Here is a 19023-nt window from a genome sequence, read left to right as displayed (position 1 = left end):
GTCTTTGTTGTTGTTGTTTTAAGATTTAATTATTTGAGAAAGAGAGCATGAGCAGTAGGGGGAGAGGAAGAGAATATTCAAGCAGACTCCATGCTGAATGCAGAACTGGATGTGGGACTCACTCTCAGGACCCTGAGATCTCAACCTGAACTGAAACTGAGAGTTGGATGCTCAATCAACTGAGCCACCCAGGCACCCCCCTATTCTCTGTCTTTTAATGAAATGTTAGGATGGGAATTATCTTAGCTGCTTCAGATCTATACCACATAGTAAGATTTCAGCCATAAGCTTTGTGAGGGCTCTTCACAGGAGGCAGCTTTGCCTCGGCAGATCCCCTTCACCTCAACCCTACATTCCTGTGTACATTATGCTGAGTAAAATGTGGAAAACAAGTGGTCCTAAAACCCTCATAGTGAAAAAAGTACCTTGAATGGGCTCGATTAGATTACTTAATATACGTTTTATTTCTTTAATGCTGTTAAGAGGGTAATCAATATTGGATATACCATTTTTGGGGCACTTTGCTCTAGGCACTGAGTTAAGAACTTTATCTGTACATGCTCATTTCATTTCTACATTTGAAATATCTAAGAAGTAGTATCTCTGCTCTGGTGATGAGTGACCAAGGACTCCCAAGAGGTGTGTTTAAGCTTCTTGGAGCAAGTAGCAAGTGGTCTGTGATACAGAATCAGTTAAGTCCAGCCCTAGAGTCCTGCTGTTGGTGACAAGTCAGTAGCTTTTGCTGCCTTTTGGTCGCATCTACTTACGCCCCTCTCAGAATACTCAGAAAAGGTACAATGTGGGAGCTGCCATATGATGTATCAGATGATGATTCAAAGACTATTTTAAGGCAGAGGTCCTTAAATAATATGCTTCTGCTACCTTTAAAATAAGTTTCTATTTAATTTGAAGGGTCTTATTCATGTTAAAAATCACTTTAATAGGTAAGTATCCTATGTAGATACATATTATGTTTCCAAGTTCTTTTAGGCACCTTATTGTGATCAGGCAACAGACAATGAGTTTCTTCTTTTTTTTTTATATAAATTAATTTTTATTGGTGTTCAATTTACCAACATACAGAATAACACCCAGTGCTCATCCCGTCAAGTGTCCCCCTCCATGCCCGTCACCCATTCACCCCCACCCCCCGCCCTCCTCCCCTTCCACCACCCCTAGTTCATTTCCCAGAGTTAGAAGTCTTTATGTTCTGTGTCCCTTTCTGATATCTCCCACACATTTCTTCTCCCAGACAATGAGTTTCTACCATGGACCATTCCCATTACTGCTCCCACTGAATTGGAGCTCAAGCAAGCAAGACTATGTTTTATTCTTGAGCATTGTTGGATTGCTTTAGATACACTATCTTTAATCCTCGCAATGGCTCTTGTGCTGGGCATTATTACAGAGCAGGAAATGGAGGCACAGAGAGGTTAAGGCACATCAAAGCCAAATGACTAGTAAATGACAGATCCAGAATCACTCACCCAAGCCATTGTGCTCCTTTATTTTTTTTTTAAAGATTTTATTTATTTATTCATGAGAGACACAGAGAGAGGCAGAGACACAGACAGAGGGAGAAGCAGGCCCCATGCAGGGACTCGATCTCGGGTCTCTAAGATCACACCCTGGGCTGAAGGTGGCGCTAAACCGCTGAGCCACCAGAGCTGCCCACATTGTGCTCCTTTAAATGCAGGAGGAGGAGCACAAATTTTGTCTCAAATCCTGATGTGTCTCAGCCTCAGATGTGAACTTGTCTGGCTCCCCACCCCCCTGCCCCCAACCATCCTTTTAGAAAGATGCCCTGGGACTGAGGAGGGGGTAAGGAGAGTGGATGGCACTGTGTGGCTTGTATGTTTGTCTGAGTTATGCCCTGGAGACACAAATACTTAAGTATCATGATAACTCATTTCTGAGATTGGATAGAGATTCTTGTCCTTTTGTGTACTTTCTAGGGACATTGTTTTTGGGAGAGAGGGAGCCTCTAGGAGATGGAGGAGGATTAATTAGATTTGTACTTTACATCCAATGCACCTGTAAAGGGATTTGTATGTCTACAAGGGATTATAGCTTTTTAACCAGGTTTATAATTATGGTATTAGGAGGATTCATGCATTATATGGAACTTCTCAACCTTTAAAAATAGGGCAATGAGAAGAATAAATTTGTTTGCTGAAGATAAATTGAACATAATGGTTCCATAATGGGAAGACATTACTGTATTTTATAGTCTAAATAGAAAAGAAGGCTTTTCATAGATAAACTAATCCAATAAAAATAAATCAATGATATGGTTAAAACATTATAGTGGAGCATAGTTTAACCATAGATATGGCCCATCTGGACAAGCATGTCCCATTTGTTTTTATTCTTATTCAAATATTCTTTTCATCAGTTCTCTTATTAGGAATGAATCTGCCTGTCTCTTGAAATAGTTTTTTGCCTTTGTTATACTAGCTTTGAGTCTGTTGCTTCAGTTACTTCAGCTGTAGGTCATAAACATTACATGACATTGTGTGTGATAAATCATCATTCATGTGATTACAGGGTTTACTCTTCTGTTTTCAAATGGAATGGGATGATTGAAAAGATAAAAAATAAAAAGCAGCACTGTATTATGTGGAACTAGTTTGGTCACAAGAAACCAACTGAATTGAGTTGCGACCTTAAAGCTGGTGTGTGTGTGCGCGCGGGGCGGGGGGGGGGGGAGCATTTATAATAAAGATGCAGGTGTGTCTTAGAACACAAATGCAAGGTCAAAATGGCTCTAGGAAATGAACAGGAGCTGGAGATGAAGAAGGGAACTCTCATCAGTGTTCATTACAAGCACATTTGTGATACAAATGTCAGTAAGATGAGAGGAAAGCTGGCAAAAGGGAAGTAGAAACTGTAATACTTGAGCATGGGATTAGAATACAGCTCCATTCTTTGGAAAAATCATGCTCTTTATAAGAAATTGAACAGTATAAGAAGTCAAAATCTTTTAAAATTCTGATAATCAGGGGTGATCATAATTATTTTGATAAACATCCCTCTGAGTCTTAGGACATCTGGGAAAACACACACACAAATGAAATCATACTGTGCATGGTCCTTTACCTATTTTATTCTTGTGGCATCTTATCAGTAAGTACAAATCTCCATCAGTATTTCCAGTGTCTGTATTGTTTATTTCACGTCTCAATTTGTGAACTTTGAGGGCACTGATTCATTTTCCCCTCATAATTACAAATACTATGAAAAAAAATTACAAATACTATGTATGTCCATTTTTCTGCTTACACAATTAACTATGTAGGGTAAATTCTTAGAGTTATTAGCATTGCTGTATCAAAGAATGTGTCATTTTACATGTAGACAAAGTAACATAAGTGGTATGCTACATCATGAGCTACATCTGAAATATTGGTTATTGTCAGTCTTTGACATCTTTATCAGTCTGATAGGTTAAAAAAATCTCCATTTTCTAAAGGTGTTCTTTAAGTTGTATTTTTTGTTAGTGTAGTTGATTATCTTTTCATATGTTTATTGCTATTATAATTCTTAAATTTGTTTTTTAAAGATTTTATTTATTTATTCATGAGAGACACACAGAGAGAAGCAGAGACACAGGCAAAGGGAGAAGCAGGCTCCTTGCAGGGAGCCCGATGTGGGACTCGATCCCGGGTCTCCAGGATCACGCCCTGGGCCAAAGGCAGGTGCTCAACCGCTGAGCCACCCAGGGATCCCCTGCTATTAAAATTCTTATGGAAGTTTTATTGACTGTCCGTCTCAAGGAGAGTATTTTCTTACTGCTTGATTTTTTTTGGCTAAATAAGGATAATAACCTTTATGTCTGCTGTACAAATATTTTACCTAATTTCTTATTTCACCTTTTATTGGAGCTGTCACCTTTTGTTCTTTTATTTTTGACTTAATTTTGCCATTCATAAATTTGAGATTTTTTTTTCATAATTTGGAGATTTTAAAAAGGTAGCCAAAGGGACACCTGGGTGGCTCAGTGGTTGAGCATCTGCCTGTGGCTCAGGGTGTGATCCTGGAGTCCCGGGATTGAGTCCCACATTGGGCTCTTTGCATGGAGCCTGTTTCTCCTCTCTCTGCCTGTGTCTCTTTCTGTGTCTCTCATGAATAAATAAATAAAATCTTTAAAAAAAAAAAAAGGTAGCCAAATGTCTCAGTCCTTCATGGTTTCAGAGTTTTGTTTTGTTTTTAAGATTGTATTTATTTGAGATAGAGAGTGAGAAGAGAGCACAAGAAGGGGGCAGAGGGAGAGAGGGAAGCAGACTGCCCACTGAGCAGGGAGCCCAACGTGGGGGCTTGATCCCAGGACCCTGGGATCATGACCCGAGCTGAAGGCAGAAGCTCAACTGACTGAGCCACCCAGGTGCCCCATGGTTTCAGTTTTTGATGTCCAGTTCATTTTTTATTTATTCTTTAAAAGATTTTATTTTTAAGCAATTTCTATGCCCAATGTGGGGCTTGAACAACCCCAAGATTAAGAATCATGAAACTTTACCGACTAAACCAGCATGTTTAGAAAGCCTTTTTCTGTGTATTATAAAATTAATGGTATATTCTTTTAGTACTCATCTGATTCTATTCTGAGTTTATTTTTTCATAGGTAGAGATCTAGATTTTTCCTTCCTCATTAGCTAAACATTTATGAACCGGTCTCACACACTTACCCAGACAGAGGATTCCATGTCCTTGGTCTATTCATGTGAATACTTGGTTCTATATATGGGTATTCTGTTTCATGGATATGTATGTTGTCACTGAGATATCTGTTAACTGTGGCTGAGACATTTTTGCGGTTGATGGTGGTGCTTCTGTTTTAAATTGGGTTTCCAAGTGCTAATAATAATGGTCAGTTGTGAATGGCTCAGAGAACTGGGAATGAGATGAGATCAGTTGAAGCAAGAAGGGGCTGCTTCGCAGACACATTAGAGGAACTAAGTAGGAAAAGGGTGAATGAGATAAGAAGAGCTCATATAAGCTAATTTATAAAGACTGAGAGTGCCTTGTTTTTGTTTTAAACACTGGGGGGTGGGGGCAAGTGGGTGGGGAAATGTATCTTTGTTTAAATTCTAAGCCATTAAGCATTTCTACCACAGGGAAGGGAAAAAATGTGTTGCCTCTTTGCCAAAAGTAACATAATTTTGGTCTTTGAAATAACTGTCTTGGGACCTCAATTCCCTGTTGGTAAAGAGAATTCCCAGCCCATGTGTTGTAGCGGAAATTCATTGTTTCCTGAGTTACTTCCTTTCATGCTTAGTATGGAGGGAAATGGCCAAATGTATAGATGAACATTTTTTATTCTCCTAAAACTGACATCTATAACATTACTTGATCCTGATAATTTTTATTATTGTTTTAGGTATTGCTGCTGAAGGCTTCTCAGATGCTTTAGGATATCTTCAGGGAAATCAACTCTTTAAGTGAACTGAGAATTCAGGTGAGTCCTTGAAAAAAATGTATCTTAGCAATTAGCCACTCCCTGCATTGATAAAATGTAAGTGTTGAAACATTGTCACTTATACTGTCTCATCTGACATATTCTGAGGCAGGCATGTAGCCACCTAGTCTTGCCACTTACATTGCTACTTATTTTTTCCACCTAGTCATTGGGTGGGTGAATACAGGGGCCAGCAAGACAGGATGAGAAGCTGTCTTTTAGCCTTACTGCATAAATTCATATTTAGTCACACTATTTTATTTATAAACTTTTCATTTTTGAGGTGTTGGATAAGGAATTAATGTAGAAAATTTTAGTAGTCTTTGCCTCGTGAAACTGCTTGGTGGTTCTTGGAGACCTCCATGGATGGCACACAATTGCTCTACCATGAGATAAACTTTGGTTTATAGGTTTGGGTTTCTCCCTTTGATTGTCCTGGGTGGGGCTGCATGATGCCAAGTAGCGTGTGTGACGTACTGTCGGCAGGGAACAGAGGTGATCTTCTGCAGGTCCTTAGTATGCCTGGATTGACATTTGACAGGTTAAGGGTTGGTTTATGCCGCTATACTCAACAACTCTATTGTGGCTCACCAGGCTTCCCATTTCTGTTCCTGACCAGCTGCACAACTGGGGACAGGTTGATCTTTGCCAATTTTGTACAGTCATCTGTGAAACGTATGCTGACCCAACCTACTCGTTTCCTTTTAGATTTTATAAAACAGGAAAAAAATGTCACGATCAATTTTTAATACATAATTTTGGCTATGTGTATGCAAAGTTGATGATTACTCAAGCTGGATGAGTGCATGAAACTTCACTATATTTATATCCTATTCTTTCTATTTTGTGTTTAGAATTTTTCATAATTAAAGATTTAAAAAAATAACTATCATCTAACATTTCATGAAAGAAGTATTTTAATACTGGAAGAGTAGGAATGTCATAAATTTAGATTACACGTTTTTAGCATTATGAAAATGCTCTTCCTTTGCCACCTCTTTCTCATTTCTCTGCTGACCAGGGACTGTTGGCCATGAACTAGCCAGACTGGCCTGATGACTGACATTTGGGACAGATTGGCATGTATGACTGACTGCTAAGGGTTCCTCTGCCTCTGAAATTGTATCATTCCTTTGCAGCAGGATAGAAATGTACTCTGGTTATACATCAGCTATCTCTAGAAAATGCTGACAACTAGTCTAGTTGAAATGAGAGGTCAGAGGTCGAACAGATGAGAAGGAATTGTTCTGTTGGGAAACCCCCCAAAAAGTGGCTTATTTACGTGAACAGGAGATTGAACTGTGAGCCACCTTGTAGCCAATGTAGAAATAAACATGATAGTGTTTTAAGATGTTGAGTAAAAGGGTATAGAATCCTCCCTTCACACCAGTATGGGCAGTCTCTGGCCAGGTGGTATTTTTTTTTTTTTTTAGGTGGTATCTAATAGATAAGCATGCACCTGCGATGTGAAGACACTGGGAGCTAAGGATGGGGTGGGTGGATGCCTGACTCCAGGGAGGCCCGTGTAAACATTGTGTGTGAGGAGCATAGAGCTGGGTGGGAGTGGAGGGGTATGGCTGAAAGTTCTGAGCTGAGAGCAAGGGGATGACATGTACACAGGGTAGGGAAGAGGAAGGGATCTGTCTGGCCCAGGAACCATTTGGTTGTCTTGGTGTGCCTATTATCCTATGAGGAATTACAGGGGGCACTAGGTGGTCCTGTTTGACTAAAGGGCCTGGGCACAGTGGGCAGGAAGCATTTCAGATCCAAAAACAGTGTGCCAAGTGCATTCTTATGCCATGGGTCCATACAGAATGGGAAACTATACTTTGCACTTATATCTCCATGGGGTGTAGGGATGTGTATGGGGGCAGCACGGGTGGAAGACTGAATTACTAGGACAGGAAAATAATGTGGGGAAGGAGCAACAATAACGCCTATGTCAAGAGGCCCACATAATCCTGGCTGCTTTGGAAAGTTCTGTGAAATTATACTGTGGCTTACATTGTTTGGAACACGGTGGTTCAGTCCTTTGGAATTGCTCCTCCAGTGATTTCTGGCTTTCCTTTAACGTTCCTATTTTCTGAAAACTTGAATGAAATTTGACAGACTTACCTTGTATTCCCTTCTGTCAACCCCACTTTCGGTTTACTGCTTGATTTGTATGGTTTAATTGGGTTGCTTCCTGGGGATATTTACTTCACTGCCCTTTTTAGGAAAAAATTAAAACAACAACAAAAGAAACATTTGTCTTATATGTATAATAATATGAAAAATTACGTGAAATCTTGACACTTCTGCAAGTGTCTACAGTCAATGAATAAATGCAAGCAGGATCTTTTATTTTGATATAAGCCAGAGAGAAGAGAATTGCTTTAAGGGACACGAGCCTGGCTGAGTCTAAATACAACTTAATGAATCAAAAATACAATCAATCAATCATGTTCTGAGTATTTCAGAAGGCCAGGCACTGCTGGTTGAGATCTTGTAGGAATGAACAATTAAGAATTGTTTCATAGGAATAAACATGTGCTTTTTTAGAGGGTTGTTTGCACAAGAGAGAAGAGATTGATAAAGTATAGAGAAAGAGGGACATATATGATAAATGAGTTGTTGAATGTGTTACTTAATGACTTGTGATATATTCCGGATTTAAGAATAAGTATAATACTCTGAATTTACCTCCATTTTCCCTTCAGGCTTGTAAGAAAAATATTTAAAAACTATTTTTAAATGAAAAACATTGTCTTTTACTCTCTGAGAATTTTGAATTCCCAGTGCTGTTTTAGGGGGATGGCCTTGAATCTATAAAATTCAAAGCAGGATCTATCTATATAGCTATTTGTCATTCTGTATCAGTTCCTTAAAAGCTATGACATAAGGGAAGGTGCGTTCTTATGCTTATTTTTCTTCATTAAAAATGTAATCTGTTAGGCACTTGTGTCTTCCTGCCATCCTCCATTAGCCAGATTCTCTGCTTGTTTTTTTTTTATATATATTAAAACAGCATTTATTTGTTAATGTAACATAGGAAATTAAAGCAAGTTACACTACCTTTAAAAACACAGCTAATGCGTTTTAAGAGAAACCCATCCCTCCCACCCCCCAGCCCCACATGAATTAAGAATCTAAGAGAAGGAATAACCATAAAACAAAGTGTTGTGGAATCCTTCATTCAAGAATGCATAATGATTAGGTTAATATTGCCTTCTTGCAAAATTTCTCTTTTCTATTAAAATGTTTTTGTAGCCTTGACTGTTTATTACAAAAAAATTTCAGTACAAAAGTTGGTGCTATGAGGGGATTACTCTGCTTGTTGATGGAAGGTACAGGCACTTGCTCTCCCCCCATGGGGCCCCTGAGTGGCTGGGAGTCCTAATTAGCATCATCCTAATTAGCATCACATCCTTGATCAGGATTCCCTGACATGTACTAGGCTCCTCATTCTACTGTCTGTGCTTAGTAAATGTTTCAGAACAACAACAATTTCCAGATTGTTTTTCATAATTAAACTTAGGAATACATGGGTATAATAGAATGAGCTGTTTCCTTACACTTTTTGGCTAATTATGCTCATCAGTTAATTTCTTTCAAAGTTAGCCCTGTGGAGAGCTCAAGATTTGAGCCCTTTCTCAGAATTGATTGGATTTCATGGACTTAAGGGCTCTGGAATATTTGTGTCTGTATTTAAATACTCTCCTATAGAACACAAACCTTTAAAAATTCCGTATTTTTGCTGCAACGTCTCATATTCTGAAGACCTATAATGATCATCAAAGCTGCTGTTTACAACAAATTAGAATTAGACAGCTTTCAAGAACCATAAAATGACTAGTTGACTTGCAGAGTTTACACATGACTTTAAAACAAAGCAAGCACACTGTAAGGCCAGCTGCCATGGTCTGAACACAGCATAGTAAGGCCTGGTATGAACAGAGAAAAACCCTACTGCTGTGATCTAAGTAATAGTCTTAGGATCTTTCATTTAAAACAATGTAAGTGGGCAGCCCGGGTGGCTCAGTGGTTTAGCGCCGCCTTCAGCCCAGGACCTGATCCTGGAGTCCTGGGATCGAGTCCCACGTCAGGCTCCCTGCATGGAGCCTGCTTCTCCCTCTGCCTGTGTCTCTGCCTCTCTCTCTCTCTCTCTCTCTCATTCTGTGTCTCTCATGAATAAATAAATCTTTTTAAAAAAAAAAAAACAATGTAAGTCAAAGTAATGCATGCAAAGAGTTAAAAAATAGAAAATACTACAGAACAGCTCCAAATGAAAAGCAGCAAGGGTTTTACCCCACCTCTTCCTTCATTTAGTCTTTCTTTTCAGAGGCAACCACCTCCTCCCTTAGATCATTTTCACCTTTGTGACTTGCACATGTATGAATATTAGGCTTGCAGTGCCATTTCCCATGTTATCAGTTTTAAGAGCTGTTTATGGTGTCTTGTTGTGATTGCTGATGAGCTCACCCTGACCGGCCCGTTTCCCTTCCTCCCTGTAGCCGATTCACATTTTCAGTCCTAAAGCTGCTGCTTCTCTGCACCTCAGTTGGCCTCCTTCGTTGTTGTTCTGTCTCTTACATAGGCTGTTTCTTGTTTACCCCCCACACCTCTCAAAGGCAGCTGTACCTTTGATTTTCTTATTTTTTTTAAAGATCCATTTACTTGCTTTAGAGGGAGAGAGAGCATGCAAGCAAAAGGGAGGGGCAGAGGGAGAGTGAGAGAGAGGGGCAGAAATGCAGACTCTGTGCTGAGTGTAGAGCCTGAAGTGGGGCTCCATCCCACCACCTCCATCGTGACCTGAGCAGACACCAAGAGACTGAGGCTTAACCTGACTGAACCACCCAGGCTCCCATGTACCTTTTGATTTTCTAATGCTCAGGGTTGGTAATACTTAGTATTCTGTTGTTAAGTGAGGGCTTCTGTAATTTACCTATGACTTGATTCTGAATGTGAAATTCAAGAAGCAGCATTTATGCTCTTGCAATCAGGGTAGTGCTGTTGCCGTCACAACCCAGTATGTGGTGAGATTATAGCTTTTCCTCTCTAAGCCTAATGACCCGCACCTCAGCACCTCTGTGGAGCGTGTTTGAATGGATTCTCCATTTTATGTGGTGGCATTGGCTGTCTTGGGCTCAGCCTCAACTTTTCCTAGCCTCTCGGTCTTCCCATTCTTCCTGGAAACCTGCTTTAGGTTTGGAGGTCTTAGGCCCACAGCCCCCTGCCTTCCAATTTCCATCAGAACCATCTGATCTCAAGGTATGCTTCCTGCTTCTAAGCAAATGTTCATGGCCCAGGGAAGCTTACCACTGTTAATTAATACTGTTGGAAAAATAGCTTCAGGCTCTGATGTCTTTGAAGGGTCAGTAACCTGGTGTTTAAAATTAGCCATCCTTAAAAAAAATAAAAAAAAATATAAAATTAAATAAAATAAAATTAGCCATCCTTTATGGAGGACCTGATATGTTAGACACCTAACAGGTATCAGAGGCCTGGAGTCTGATGAAATCCTCACACCAGCCCTGTGGGAGAGATAGGGCTGTTGACAGGGCCTCTATAAAGAAGTTGAAATCTGGATCAGAGACTCCTTGAAGGCCTCCACTGGGAAGTGGTTCTTAGATCCTGGGGTGAGTTGGGGGCATGGTACCAGCTGTGGTTTCATCGATGAGAAAAACCTTGTCCTTTTCTGCAACCTCTTCCACTTTCCCCTGACCCCCCTCTGGAGACCATTGCTGCTGCTCTAAGGAAAATCAGCTCTGCTTAATTCTGACCAAGAACTCATTAGCAGAATTCTGGAATTAGAAATGGGGCTATCCTTACCTACTCAGGTGTTCTGTTTGTGACTCTGAAATGAGAAATGGGGCTTCATACTCAACTCTGTTGTTAGGAAGGGAAAAGGAGCTTTGATCCTTTGAGTTGGTCATCTGCTTTCTAGGCAGATAGCCCTTGAATGAGTTGGGTGGAGTTACTCTTTGTTACCTCTGTTAGGTCCTGGTGGTGACGTTAACGCCCGCTGCCTAAGTGCAAATAGTGCTTATTTTCCAAACCATCTTGACCTATGAAGTTAATGCTCCCAAGTAAGTAGTGAATGTAAGGAAAATCTTTAGAGTGGTGGTGCCTAGTTTACTTATGGACGAGATAGTTGGCCTTAATGAAGCCGAATCTTAATGTATAGATTGGAGTCAACATGGACTTTGTGACTGTGGTTACCAGGATCAATTTCCTACATTAAAAGTTAGTAGTGATAAGCAGTCCAGGGTTACCCTGCTGAGGACTTGGAACAACCTAATTCTGTGTTCGATATTTGTAATTTTTATATTTATTGATTATTAGAACTGTGATGTGGGTAATCAAGCAAGGTTGTAATAAGTAGGAGACATTTTGGTTCCCTTAAACAAAGATCACTAATCTTCAGTTGTATCGGTCCTGTGACACTTGTGTAAAAATGATTTGGCGGGGCAGGGGCACCGGGGTGGCTCACTTGGTTAAGCATCTGCCTTTGACTCAGGATCCTGAGAATGAGCCCTGTATTGGGCTCCCTGCTCAGCTGGGAGGCTGCTTTTCCCTCTCCCTCTGCAGCTACCCTCTCTTTTGTGTTCTCGCTCTCTCTCAAATGAATAAATAAAATATCTTTTTTTAAAAGAAGTGATTTAGGGGGCTAAATCTGCTTGGGCAATTTAAATCTTGATCAAAATTTTCTCCCATGGTTAGGAATGCAGCTTCTAGAACAGTGGGACAGAACCCAACCCTTTAGTAAGAGAAGGGAATAAGATTTAAAATGCTTTTTAAAATTACTTGATGCCAAATATTCCCCAGACTAGTTGCATATTCTTCCATTTACTTACCTCTAAGTAGTGAAAATGACTCCCACCTCCCCTATAGAAGAACTTTGGCTCCAGGCACTGGGGTCATGCAGGATGCTCAATTCATTTTGCTGGCTCTTTGGAAAGTTTGATGCAGGCCAGGGCATGAACTGTGTGAAAGTGAGGCCCTGGTCCCCTCCACTGGCCACTCTTCTCAGAAGTTTGTATTCAGAGGAAGCATATTTAATACTTTGAACTAGGAAGGACAGAAATACAAATCAGCACCAGAGCATATATAATGAGGCCTTGTTGTGTTGGGTCTACACATTTCATGGATGCAGCATCTGACCTATGAGCAGAAGAAGAGTAAGTTTAGAGGACGGAGATATTTCTAAGGGGGTAGAATAGATTTCCAAGAGAAAGTAGCATTTATTTCTGGGTTAATTGGTTTTAGCTTTGCTACTTCTAACAGAATAGACTATTAACCACAGTGGGTTATATAAGATAGAAGTTGGTGTTTTCTTGCTTAGAATGAGGTCCTAAGGTGGGGTTTGTGTGAACTTGGACTCCTTGCAGGGTGAGTAAAATTTCACATTTCACTTGGGGTAAACTTTGTTTTTTTTTTTTGTTTTGTTTTGTTTTTCATTTTAACAATACGAAAAGTAAGGGCAAACTTTTAAAATCAGTGCTTAAAGCAAAAATCCCTTATAGACAAAATTGATCTGAAACATCCCTTGGGAAGATGTCACATGAGGGACTAGTATTCTCTCTCCTAGTTATTCCAACAGAATGGGCTTCTCTCTCTCTGTAAGAGCTTGCTGCTAAGTAGTTGGCACCTGTATTTAAGGGCCATGTTAAAAACTATAGAATGACCTTCAGTATCCAGATAGGACCCTTCTTCCCCAGGCTTACTCAGTTTCTGAAAAATTCTTATGCCCCTCCCATGGTCTTTCTGGGGCTTGCTTGCTCACTGAGAAGAGTGGGAGTGGAACTGCCTGCCAGATTGATTATTCATACCTTTTCTCATGGAAGCTTTCAAAACACATTCAGAGGTGAAGAGAATTTGATAGTCAAATATGTGTCCACCACCAAAGTTCAACAAGGATTAATCTTAGTTTTGTTTCGTCTCTGCCCTTCTTTCTTCCCACTCATTTTGAAGCATATCTTTGCTATTTTTTCTTCTATCAGTATTTTAGTATAGGATTTAAAAGATAGGACTTACTCTGTATCACTATAAAAATATAAGAATTGTCAGTATTTCCTTAATATAATTAAATAGCAAATTACTGTTTGTGTTTTCACAGATGTCCTACATACTTTTGTTTCTTTGAATCATGATTCAAATACGGCTTATACATAGCAACTGACAGGTCTTTAATCTCCTTTTAATCTGTACTGACCCCTCCCCCCTCTCCATGATTTGTTTCTTTAAGAAACTGGATTATTTGTCCTTTAGAGCAGAGAATCTCAAATGGGAGTCATCTCCCTCCCCTATCTAGGGACATTTGACAATGTTGGGAAATACTTTAAGTTGTTACAACATAGAGAGTTGGCATCTAGTGGGTAGAAGGTGAGAATGCTGCTAAAATCCTACCATATGCAGGTCAGGCTCCCCACAGCAAAGAAATAACTGGTCTAAAATGTTGATAGTGCTGAGATTGAGAAACTATGCCGTAGAATTTCCCATAGTGTGAATTTTAATGATTTCTTCCCCCTGGTGCCATTAAACGTGTTTCTCTGTTAACTTTCATTTTCTATGATGTGTTAAAAGCTTGAGTTTTGGTCAGATTCAGATCTGGATTTTTTTTTTTTTCTTTTTAGTCAAGGCTACTTCATATGCAGGCAGTGTCTTTCCATTAAATACAAAATCACTGCTGGTCTCTCTTTTTGTGATATTGGTCTTTGATCATTGCCTATATCTTTTTGTTCGTTAGTGATTGTAGAGTAGTGATTGGCAGTTCTGTTATTCCTTCCTTTTCTTTCTTTCTTTCTTTCTTTCTTTCTTTCTTTCTTTCTTTCTTTCTTTCTTTCTTTCCTTCCTTCCTTCCTTCCTTCCTTCCTTCCTTCCTTCCTTCCTTCCTTCCTTCCTTCCTTCCTTCCTTCCTTCCTTCAAGATTTTTATTTATTTTTTTATGAGAGACACACAGAGGCAGAGACACAGGCAGAAGGAGAAGCAGGCTCCATGCAGGGAGTCTGACATGGGACTCGATCCCGGGTCTCCAGTATCAACGCCCTGGGCTGAAGGGGGTGCTAAACTGCTGAGCCACCCGGGCTGCCCCTCCTTCCTCATTTCTATATGAGAATACTTAAATAAACAGAAGTTTAATGTTAATTATTTGTTAACCTTGAGGTTCATATAGGAAAGGATAAATACTTGATGTTTTTCCTGTTTTCAAAACAATGGGTTCCCTGGTGGGAACTTTCCCATTGAAAGTGATCACTGAAGTTTTATTTTTTTGTTTTTTCTTTTTTTTGTGTGTAAATACAATTGGTGCATTTCAAATCTTATTGGTACTCAAATTGTTCCATATTTGGTCAATAGAAACTAATTCAAGATGGCTCCCAAGTCCTTTGGACAAGATGTTTTTGGAGGAGGTGGGTATTCTTTTTGTTGTGACACAATGTCACAGACTTGTCTTAACCCATTTCTTATTTCAGACTTAGATCTACTACTTCTCCAGGGAACCCTGGTTCCTTTGAGTATTTAGAAGGCTCAGTGCGAAACTAGGAATGTTTATTGTCATTGGATTCATCATTGTTTCTAGATCTTTTCAGTGGACCAAACTAGGGAATATGTGTGTGTGTGTGTGTGTGTATATATATATATATATATATATAATATATATATATATATATACACGCATTTGTGTTTATGTGTATGTTATATATAAAGACAAAACCAATTATTAGTGCATATGGATACTTCTAAGTAACATTCAGATATATAGGGTTTTACTTAATCAATTTTATAGCAGTGTTCTTTGTTTCACCCCAGTTCTCACTGATATCATATTTTTTCATTTGCTTTATCTCATGCTGTATACACAATAGACCTAGTTGTAAAGATGTATAGAATAGTTATGTGTGATTGTGCCACCAACTAGATATATAAGTTAGGCTCATTGGTTTTAGTTTTGGTTTTTAGAGATTCCCTTTTTCAGTTGAATATTGTGCAATATTGTCATGGTTTCTAAGTCTCATCTATAATATGAGGCATATTCAGAGGTGTTTTGTTTTACCCCTGTTGTCTTGCCATCCCATTTTCTCTCTTCCCATATGTAGCATTTGAAAAAAAAATCTGGTTTATCCTTGTATTGGTTTTTGATATCAGGAAATATGTGTGTGCTTTCATATTTACATATCCCTCCCTTTTCTAGTACACCATAGTATTATGTACACTTTTATTTACTTTTTTTTTCCACTTAATCTTCCCTGGTTCTTGTCCATGGTGATGCACAAAGATCATGGATTCACACTCCTTTGCACAGCTGCATAGCCTGCCATTGTGTGGGTTTACTCTGACATACTCAGCCTGCCCTATTGGTGGACATGCTTTTTTTCATCTTTTACTTATTACTAGGAATAGTGCTGTGTGGAATAGCTTTGGGAACTCTTTTTCTTTTCTTTTTTCTTTCTTTCAGATGTTATTAATTTATTAGAGAAAGAGAGCATGAGCAAGCAGAGCAGCAGGCAGAGGGAGAGGGAGAAGCAGGCTCCTCGTGGAGCAGGGAGCCCAATGTGGGGCTAGATCCCAGGACCCTGGGATCATGACCTGAGATGAAGGCAGACATTTAACCAACTGATCCACCTAGACACCCCACCTCAAGCACTCTTAAAAATCATTTGTCTTTTCCAATGTTATGGAAGTTAAATGGATGTATAGTATGACTCTTCTAATGAAGAAAATAAAGGATGTCTGCAACCGTTGGGATGAGCTGAGCTTTGGGATAGGAAAGGGAAGTTAGGTTTGGGACAAATGGAGAAGAACTTTTGAGTGGAGTAGACTTTCTGTTTTCATATAGAAGAAAATCAGTCTTAGGAAGGTTGATGGAATGCAGATTTCCACACATTGCATTGCCAGGCCAAGGACTTTCAATCTTCTACTTCAGGGCAGGAGTTGGCAATCTTTTCCAGCAAAGGACCCGGGCTATAAATATTTTAAGTTACCATCGATGTTGCAACTACTGAAGTCTGCTGTTGGAGTGTGAAAAACAGACATAGACAATTCATAAATAAATGAGTGTGACTGTGTTCCAATCAAACTAGATTTATGGGCACTGAAATTTGGATTTTATGCTGTTAATCATATATTATGAAGTAGAATTCTTAATCTTTCCCCTCAACTATTTAAACATGTAAAAATCAATCAGAACTTATTGGCCATGATTTGTCAAGCTTTGCTCTGGGCATTGGGGAGCCATAGAACATTCTTGAGCACAAGAAGGACCTACTCAAAAGGATTATTACCAGTGGATTAAAGAGGGCTCCATCAGAGGCAACGAGTCCAGGCTGCTCAGGGAGGCTGTAGTTGTTCTCAATGTGTATGTAATTGGAATGTGTCTATGGGAGCAGATTTCTTTTCTATTACCTGAAATTAAAGAGTTATTGAGAAGTGATGATCTCATTATATGGTTTGATAGGAAACTTGCATTTATTTATAAAATCTGTATTCTCCAATCTTCCATTGGTTATATACAAATAGAGTACCAAACTCACCATTCCACATTGTGAGGGCTTAGGGCAGAATTGTCTCATTCCTATCCCCATTTTCCACCCTCACTCTGTTGAGAAACCTGATTCAGCCCATTTACCAACGAGCCTTTTGTGTCAGCTGTCTTGCACCTCTCGTTTCCTACGACATTTGGCAGCTAACTATTGAGAAAACAGCCTTTAGTTTGTGGGAGGAAAATCAAAGATGATATAAATGAAAAAATGCATTTTCATATAATGGAAATTATTAGAGCAACTTTTAAAATGTCACTGAAGATTAATGCAGACAAGAAGGAGCTGAATATATTAGAAAGTAGGTCAAGTTATCTCATGTTTATGAATGAGGTGAATTAGAGTGCAGGTTTAGGTTTATAAAATTGTGTGATACTATGGTTTATATGAATTACCCTAGCCCAAATGATATTATAGCAAAATATTAAAATAAATTGAGTTTGTTTCTTTATCCTTTGTGGCTAAGTATTTTATACCTAATATTTTATGAATTTAATAAACTAGTAAAAGTGATGAGCTTCTTGTTATTGCTCACATTTCCTGTACTAGACACAGAGTCTACTCTAGGGAGTTACTGCTGAAGTAGATGTAATCCAGGGGATGAGTGCTTCCAGAATCACTGGAAGGTGTGGAGGAAGAATGGCTCTAGGGTAAGCCTCTAGGATACCCATACCCAGAACCATTTTCTCTTACCAGAATCGAGAAAACTGCCATGGCTGCTGTTGTAGGAAACTGTTGAATTAGAAACCCACTATTTGAGCTACTAGCTCCTGCACTATGCCTCCTCTGCCAAGAGACCTTGCTTTTTTTGTGGATACCCTTACATTCTACCTTTTTGCCCCGTGACTCAGTTCCAAATCAAGGTTCCCATGAGCCCATCTCATCAGTGGAGAGTCTGTCCCATTGGATTCCATAGCAGCAAAGGAGTCTGGGCAATATGTAGTATTTAGCTGTCCAGCCTCTCCATGCTACAGGCCAGCCAATCTCCTGTATTTGCCTCGATTTTCAGTTTCAGAAAATGTCACTTCAGATCGGCATGCTACCACACTTAGTAATTTGAAGGACAGAATATCAGAATCTCCCTTACTTGGATACATAGGACACATTTCGATAGACTTGCATAGTGATAATAATAATGGGAATCACAAGTGCCACACCAGTGTTACTAGATCTTTAATTTGTATCCTTTAACAGTGTTAATGATGACAGAGAATTTGGTAAGGAGACATTTGCTGAGTTGGAAAGATCTTCTGGGGGGTTGGAATTACTGTAATACTGGGAAGGGAGAACCTGTGGATTACCAGTAAAAAATTCAGTGATGGTGGAATCCAGGCCTAGAACACATATTGTCTCCATGAATGATAAGTAAGTAGGTCAAAATAGTATCCTGATCATCCCTTACTTGAGCGTTGGTTGCACTAACCCAAGCATGAAGTCAGTGGTTAGGCTTTTTTTGACCACAGTGTTGGCCAGTGTTGGATGCTGAGCTGTGGCTCGGTGTGAAGGCATCACCACACTGCCCTCTGCTACCTTCTCATCTCCTGTTGCATTTTCCATGTGGTTAGGCTACCTCTGTTTCCGCACAGCTATAATTTTGTCATCCTTGTCTGAGTGTCCTTTGGATGTTGCTTTTCTTTTTGTGTTTGTAGGGTTTCTTCTGCCCTTTGAGCACCCTGGGATTTCTCTCAAGATTCTCTTTTCTCTGGGGACTAGATCTTTCTTAGTGCTTGATAGTCATCAGAGCCATTGTGGGGTCACAGAAGTCTTGGTGGCTTTTTATTTGTCACTCAGACATCTAGGGCTCCTCCTGAGACTTGAAAGGCTGATGGCAGGGCAGCCCATCTGCGTGACTCCTCCTCCTTAATGAGATTACCTTAATGAGATGCTATTTCAGTGATGGTTTTCCCCTAAGTGGCCTTAATTCCATTGCCTGCGCATGTTTTTTTTCTTGACTCTATCTCTCCTTTGACTTCTCCATAGGACCTAATGTAAAGTGGGTAGCAGTAATTGGGAGCATATTGGCCTCATCCAGCAAGCCTCCAGAGCGGTCAC

General features: G+C 39.6%; 1 protein-coding gene across 10 annotated transcripts in view; it reads left to right on the top strand.

Moving 5' to 3' along the window:
* TLN2 (talin 2) overlaps nt 1-19023 on the top strand; it is a 423602-nt gene that overhangs the window by 165180 nt on the left and 239399 nt on the right. For all 10 annotated transcript variants that reach the window (XM_055319645.1, XM_055319651.1, XM_055319650.1 and 7 more), the window contains one exon: nt 5378-5455. The gene's annotated coding sequence lies outside the window, so the exon portion shown is untranslated. The remainder of the gene's footprint in view (nt 1-5377; nt 5456-19023) is intronic.

The sequence above is a fragment of the Nyctereutes procyonoides genome, unplaced genomic scaffold (genome assembly GCF_905146905.1).
Source record: "Nyctereutes procyonoides isolate TBG_1078 unplaced genomic scaffold, NYPRO_anot_genome, whole genome shotgun sequence".
NCBI classification, from domain to species: domain Eukaryota; kingdom Metazoa; phylum Chordata; class Mammalia; order Carnivora; family Canidae; genus Nyctereutes; species Nyctereutes procyonoides.
Note: the sequence above shows the minus strand (reverse complement) of the source record. Positions and strands in the feature narration are given on the sequence as shown.